Below are 8,230 nucleotides of genomic sequence, written 5' to 3' on the forward strand. Positions count from 1 at the left end.
CCTTATCTACATCAGTACTTCCATATAAATAGGCCTAGCTCATAACGTAAAAGCCTTTATCACTAGAACCTTATTAGTGCACACGACTTTAAGTGGCTGTAAACGTTAACGAAGATTATACGATGTCAGTTAACAAACTAACAAGTATCAGGAAATATATTTAATGTTACGTGCTCAAGGGAGTATCCCTTTTTAGAATGCTATATTATTATTGAATTCAAAGTAAAATAAAATATTAATTTTTTATCACGATTACTCCCGTTATAGCAGCGATATGAAAAGAATAAATAATTTTTAGATAGCTTGGCATGGGTTAAGATATGAATTACTTATTGGTACAGGGAAAAGTTTTCATCAGTTCCTGAACTACACCTACAGGAAATATTACATTCTGTTCACTTACAAATCTTCACTAAATCTAGATTATAATTTAAGGACAGTTGTCCTTTATTTATTTATATATTATTATTTATTATATACTGATATTGGACCTTAAGTATTTTAGTTAGTGATAACTATAGCTCAGGAGGCGGAAAATAATTCACTAATGTATGTCTTCCTATTTGTATGTCGGTCTGTTTTTCTCAAACAGCGAACTAACCTATAGACCTTAACATTGCATAAATATTTATTTGTATAAGCAAAATCGATTTCCATGTTGGAACATGTCATTTAATGGAATTTACGATTAACTTTAAAAAACATCATTAAATTAGTCTTACGGGTAACTATCAAAGTATAGATAAAAACCTCATAAGTCTGCAAACATACTAAGTACAACCATTTGGCATTTAACACTTACTTAACATGTAACTTTAAATTTTAAAACAGGAATTTTCAAATTTTTGTCTCCTATGTTGTAGTATTGCCAATTTGATTCTAAAACCAAATAAACAAATGTATTTAACACTACGCAATGTCAGTAATATATCTGTGCAAAGGAAGGAAGAAGAATAGAAGAATAGCAAATGTTAATATTAAATGTTTAAAGCTCTTCAAAATGTTCAACCTTAAAAAAAGCCTCTTAATTTATTGGCATTAAATATTTGAATACAGATTCAGTTTATCAATCTCATATAAATAGTGATGAATGCATATTTCTATAAACATATTTTTTATGTAGTGCTTCACTTTCGGATGTCCATTAAAATATTGTAAATAGTGGTAGTAATTAGCATATATTTCGTCTTGTAATGGAAGACATTTATGACTTAACATTATTTAAACTTGGAGGAATATAAATTTATTAATAGAATACGAAAACGAATTTTACGTTTATAACTGGAGATTGATAGGCTCAGCGGATTTATGAATAAGATTGCTACCAAATTTCAAGGATAAAATGTTAATGGAAACCATCAAATACCAACCGATTTTAAGTTATATTTTTATTATATTTTTTAAATTCCAAAGAAGATAACAAGCTACATTCTTACCTTTTATGTTTCCTTTATTATTTTCTTCAGTCAGTTCGTTACAAGTCAAATGCGATACATTTATGGTTGAATAAAATAGTTTGAGGGAGTTTTTCCGTATACGAATAGTATTTTAAAGTAGTTAGATAAAACAGTTAAATATATTAGAAAAAACATCCTTAAGAATAGTATTTATAGTTCTATTTTTGTAATACGGTAAAATAGTCTAGATAAATGTGGAAACCGATACCTCCGTTTTCGGTAGGCTTGAGATAATAGCGGGGCACGAGGTACTGAGTGGTAATCGATATTAGTAATCACTTTTAACTGAACATCTTTCTCAACAGAGATGGAGAGGGAGGCAGATAGATAAGAGAGAGTGAGAAAGAGAGAGAGAGAGAGAGAGAGAGAGAGAGAGAGAGAGAGAGAGTGTGTGTAAACAAATAGAGGAAGTGTGGTAGGAAGGCAGTGGAGAAGAACGACGGGTTTTGTGGAGAGTGAATTTGGCAGATTTAATTTTAACGAAATAGTCGATTAATAAATTATACACGAGTTAGTAAATACTTTCAGGTAGCTAAGTATATACTATAAACAAAAGCAAATGTGTCTACATGTGTATATTTTGCATGTGTATCAGGTTAACAACCTATCCTACATGAAATTTCAGGTATATTTGAGGATAGTATATTTAATGTTGCTTCTTCTACCATCCTAGCAATCTAGTTCAACTGTTTTCCAGAATATCGCAGCTATTTTCACAATATTTTGCAACGTGATGAAATTTATGCAGTTCATATGAACTCCTAATGAACTCCTAATGAACTTTCAGTTTCTTTTAATACACTACCATGTTAAGTGTTAAGTTACTTATTAAATGTTTTCAAATGTGTCATAATCCCCACAACTCCACTCCTTCAGAGGATTAAAAACGTGAGGTCTTGGATTACATCAAATCCACGAATAAATAAAAAGTTGGCGATTAATCGGGAAAAAATATTGTAAAGTTAAGATAAAAAGAGGACTGTGATCAGTTTTGTCAGATCCTCGTGGATTAAGCGGTTCAGTTTGTTCTATCTGTTGTGAAACCGTCCATCTAAATTAATGCAGGATTAGTGGCAATATCAAAGCCTTCGTTAAAGCCTCTCAGCTTTAATTATTTCTCTTCTTATATTTATGGTTCCCAATATCTGGTATTTTAACAATAACTCAGAAGCTTTTGTTCATCTTTATGTGCTTTAAATTTAAGATACACATGTAAGTTGCGAATTTCTTCATTTACTACAACTAATATATGCCATTAAATAGATATTTAAATGATTCATAAAAGTGTATTTTAGTATAAAAAGGAAGCTGCATATATAAGATTTCAATTAGAGCGCTAGCGAAGCCTACACCTAAAGGGCCAGAAAATAATAATATAGGCTAATATATTAATATCTGTCTACCTGTCTTTCTATTTTTCTGTCATATGAGTTTTTTATATATAATTTTAAGGTTTTTAAAGCAAAATTGTAATTTCTATGTGTCTGTGAAGATATTTTAATCAAATTACTAATTAAGTATTAAAGATCAGATTTTTACATATGAAACCTTGCCCTGAATACAAAAAATCATAAGTAAATAAAGCATGTATAAGTTATTTCCTACGTTAAATTATTGCAGTGTGGTATAATTTGTGTAATTTTTTACAGTAGTCCTATAACGCTTAATAAAAAGGAATTTTACATCAGAGATACTTTCAACTATAATATGAAATTAAAACTATTTCTTAGATTCATCAACAGTCAAAATTTAAAATGATTTGCCTGAGCATTTTCGAAGCCTATCACGTGAGATACTAAAGTTTTTCATTTATGTCTGTCTTTATGTCCGTAATATATCTTGAATAAAAATTTACCAACAAGCTTGATCTTTTGCATGACGATTCATATGTTACATGAGCAACACTGTGTTCAAATATGGTACATGTCACACGTTAAGTATTGGCAGAGCTTTCCTCCATTAGTCTTATTGATGACCATGGTAATGTAGCAGAGTATATAATTCTGTACACAAAGAGCGTGCAATCATATTTGATTTGAAAATGTTAAATTTATATTCATATATTAAAACGAACAATAATAGAGTGATAATCAATGTTAAAAGTGGTGTAAAGATTCTATTTATTCGCATTCTAGCGTTGTAATACTCTCACTACCTCACTGGCACTTTTATTATTTGAAAATTACTATGAACCCTAAGTATTTGAAAAAGTAATAAATGTTGTATGTGGCAAGATGACTCAAGAAAGATTTCATCCGTAGGTTTACATTTTCCGTGTAGCTTTATTTCTATACAGATAAGAATAAAAGGGTACAACTAATTAAGGATTCGTGATGTATTTAGTTTGAAAACTTATAATTAATTTATTTCATGGCTATTATATCATTAATCACTAATTCATATTGCACGATTCAATTAACATCACGAAAGGTCATAACCGTATTAAAATTCTATTGATTTACTTTAGTAGCAGATATACTCACCCTAAGATGTTTGTAGTTTAGGAGAAACCCCACAACGTTTTCTAGGGTTATCTAACAAAACAAGGTCTCCTTGCTCATAACCTACTTTATTAGCTCGAACGTTATCGGTCCTACATCTGTTCCCTTGGTTCTTGGATATTAGCACGCATTCTCTTATAAGTTTCATCCCACCGCCTTTAGAGCTAGGTAATATATATCTCTCCGGATGTTTTCTCCTAGTTTGAGCCAAATTTAAGTCACACGGTAAACGCAGTTCTCACCTAACATGTTACATGCCGAAACGCCCTCTGAAAGAAGCGTATCCCAATTAATAGAGATTGTACTTTTTAGAAAATTATTAAATGGAATACCAAATGACATTGTTTGAATTGATGATTACTATCACCCACAGAATTTTGTGACACCCTTTTGTGAACACCCTGTATATAACGTTACTCTCTATTTAACTGGCAAGTGTTTTAATACATTTTTTGTAATTTACAAATTTGATAGTCCTAAATACGAATGAAACGCCAAAGGTGTTGCTAAATGCTAATCTTTAGAACGGCGGGATCAATTCGGTTATTTTTATATATTCGCTGAAGTCTGAGAGAGGCTTATGTAGGAAGACAAAATTTAAAAGTTTGCCTATATTAATTGATAATATTTATGAAACAACTTTTAAATTACTTGACTGCAAACACACGATGACGCTTTCATCTTAAGTTCGCCAAAGGAGGCAGAAACATTTGTTTACGTCCAAATTCTAGACATTATTGAATATACAGTGACTGATCAGTAGTGAAATTCAGATTTTAAAGACGAAATTACAATCTAACTATTACTACAAATTGCACCCCTAATAAATTGAACCATTAATGGGAAGTAAAATTAAAACGCCGTTATAAAATCCTCCTTGAGCAAACCTGTGAATGTTTACACATAAGATACTTGAAACAGTTTGGCTCCATGCCATTTGTATTGTGGTTTACGAAAAAAACAGGGAGGTGGACAAAAAATATCTTAACGAGCCATTCCTTCTCCGACTAAAGTTCAGTTAAACTCTTGTGTCAGGCAAAAAGTATATGTCAGAAGTGGGATTCGAACCCACGCCCTCAGACGAGGACCAGAACGCTCGACCAGGCTGAACCTAGTAAGTTTGCACTTGAGTCTGGCGCCTTAGACCGCTCGGCCATCCTGACATGCTGAGAGAGCAGCGCATAAATTTATAGTGGCCTAAGCGCTATCACTAAATTCGTTTCAAAATCGAAATTTTTAAAACATTTACAAAGTTTAATACTAAAGTATTAATTTAAAAAGTTGGAATAACTTAGATTCAATTATTTCCCATTCTTTCACTTATACCGGAAGCATAATACGAGCGAAGTAATTACATGCTGTTTGAATGAAGTAGTCTTTTTAAGTATATGTACGAGTTCTGTAAATAAATCAATGAGACTGGTTCAATTATGAGTTTTATTTACAATATATTCATACATGAACTTTATCTCCTTCAAAATAGTTCCCTTGGGAAACCACATACTACTATATTCGGTTTTCACACTACTCATAGGAGGTCTGAATGTCCGAAACTGGATTGTCCTTTAGCTGGTTGGTAAAATTTTTTTTTTATGTTTTCTATTATCCAAAAATGGTGTCTTTTGAAGTGGCTTGTAACGTAGGGAACAGGGAAAAGTCACAAGAACTCCAGTCAGGAGAATAGAGTGGTTTAGGAACGATAGGAATGAATTTTTTGGTGAAAAACTCAGTAATTGAAATTTCAGAGTGGCAAGGCGCATTGTCGTGAAGCATCATCCAGTTGTCTGGCTACTCTCACGCGCAAGGCTATTTTCCGCAGACTTTTAAGGATTTCACGATACACTTATTGATTTACAGTTTCCTTCAGGCTAAAACTCTTTATGGATATTGCCAACGAATCAAAGAAAGAAATCATCATTGTATTGACTTTGGGTTTGTTCGCTCATGCTTTTTTGGAACGAGGTGAATTATAAGTGTGTCATTCTTTCGTCTGATTTTTTTTCTAGGTCCTACTCAAAAACTCAATATTTATCGCTGATATTGACGGTTTTAGAAAGTGATTATCTCTTTCAATTTGCCGCAAAAGCTCTTAACAAACTTCCATTCCGTCGTCTTTCTCATTTTTGGAACGCACAATAAAAACTTATTTTGCTAGAAGTTTGTTTACAACTCGCATAACACTGAGTTACAGTGTAGCTAGTTTAGTAAGAAAACAATCAGTCTCAACGCTTTAACTACTTACCACGTATGGATGTATCTTCTTGGTAAGAATAAAAACATAAAATTATTTGTAGAACTGTAAATAAATATACGGAAAGTTAAATAATCGGCATAATATACACGTACAGTATGTTCCTAATTCTTTGTATACTGGTTGAAACTTGGAAACTATAAACAATACAGCAAGGTTAAACAGACAAAGTTGTGTGTGATGACAATTTCAAAAAATTAATGTAGTCTAGTTGTATATTGGGTGCGTCGTTCATTCGTTGCTCTCACAAAACTGATTTCATCTAAAAAAAAAAACATTCAATCAGTTACAGATCTCCTATTAGTACCTATATTGAAAAGATTTTACGTGAAATCTTAAAACCCATTTTTGCTTTTAAATATGATAATTAAAACACGTTCAAGACCAACACACAGAATGTGTACCGTTCAAGGCATTGTTTAATGATGTAACGATTACTTTTTTACTTATTAAAAAAGAAGTTTTTTTATTGATTTAAAAAATTACATATATGTCTTAACTCCCTCGTCGTTTCCATCACATTATTGATAGAACCCATTTTTGAATAGTTGCGTAAAGAGATTTTTTCTACTATTGGGATAGTATATAGGTTTAATACTTTGACATTTTACAAACCTAATATCTCCTGTTCTAACTTATTGTCATTTTTTTAAATAAACCTACGAAATCTTAAAATTAAAATAATTTAATTCATTATGCATCATTGGGTCTGTAATCTTTCTCTTCACATGCATTACCCAAGAGAGGTTTCTTAAATATCGTAAAACACTTTATCATATCAAAATAATATCCAAATTTACGTGACTGTGTTGTGTCCCATGAAGGGCTTTATATTTTTATCAGCCAATGGATGAGTATATATAATCAGTATTTTATTAAATATTTCATACATTTCAGATATATATTTATACTTAAAATTAACGTTTATAATTTATATAAAAATAAAGTGGTAGATACCTATTGTAATCCATAATTTAAAAAGCAGCAAAAAATGTGATTAAGGTATGAAATAAAGTTTTATAGCTCAAGAACTCTGCCTTTTTTATTTAAAATAATGTTGGTTGAAAATTTCAAAAGTAAACTGCAGTTTAATAAAGTTCATTTAGACGGGAATGAAACGTTCATTGCCCCAAATTTATTGTTTCCAACTTACGCATCACTCGACATTGTTTCAGATGATGTATCAAATGTATATTTTTGGTTGAATCATATTTTTTTAATGTATAATAAGATGGTAATGTTGTATCTTATCTTTTGTATTTAAGTTCAATTATTTATTTAATCTACTAGATTAAAAATTAACAGGTAGTAGCACAATTACAGCTCGTACTAAGAAATACCCATACATTTATTTTTATTACTCCATTTAGTTCCATCATATTAAGTAAGCTAAATACTGTAAGACATAAAAATGCTTCGTCACTATAGGTTCTTACAGTTATTTGTAAATCTTTTGCGCATCATTTGGAAGATCACTGAAAGTCAAACGCGTATTTTCACATAACTTAGCAATTAATCCATAAAGAATGAAGACGGAATCAAGCTCGCTAAACTTATTAGCTGCTTTGCACAAAAGTAGCGTTTCTCATGTGTTAATGCAACTCCAACAAGAGCATAGTAGATTTGGGTGCCGATATCCTCAAACTTTCTCTCAAATTGAGTATGGTCATGGCTGTTCCCTAATTCTGCATCATATTTCACCGCAGTGCGCTAGGTTTGGATTTAAACTTCTCTAGACCAGAGACGTGACTTCACTTATACTGCAAATTCCCCTTCTAACCTCCGCCTTTTTATCCAATTCAATGTACACGAGATCCAAAAATTCGTGTTTTCCAACAAGGATTTAATTACATTCACTTAACTATTATACCTCTGATTATGTGATGCTCATCAGAAAAAAATCACATCCATATGGTCTAATCCGTCATAATAAAAAACTCCGAAACCTCGTTAATTTTAACGGTAAAACTATTTCCAATTATAATTTATTTTAATTTAGAAATTTAAGTTTGGAATCTATT

General features: G+C 31.2%; 1 non-coding gene across 1 annotated transcript; it reads right to left on the bottom strand.

Moving 5' to 3' along the window:
• Positions 1 to 5,005: 5,005 nt before the first annotated feature.
• Positions 5,006 to 5,121, bottom strand: Trnal-caa. Its single transcript has 2 exons — positions 5,084 to 5,121; positions 5,006 to 5,051 (listed from the first exon to the last, which is right to left on the bottom strand). It is a non-coding gene; the product is annotated as a tRNA-Leu (tRNA).
• Between the last annotated feature and the right edge of the window lie 3,109 nt (positions 5,122 to 8,230).

The sequence above is a fragment of the Homalodisca vitripennis genome, chromosome 8 (assembly GCF_021130785.1).
Source record: "Homalodisca vitripennis isolate AUS2020 chromosome 8, UT_GWSS_2.1, whole genome shotgun sequence".
Lineage (NCBI taxonomy): Eukaryota > Metazoa > Arthropoda > Insecta > Hemiptera > Cicadellidae > Homalodisca > Homalodisca vitripennis.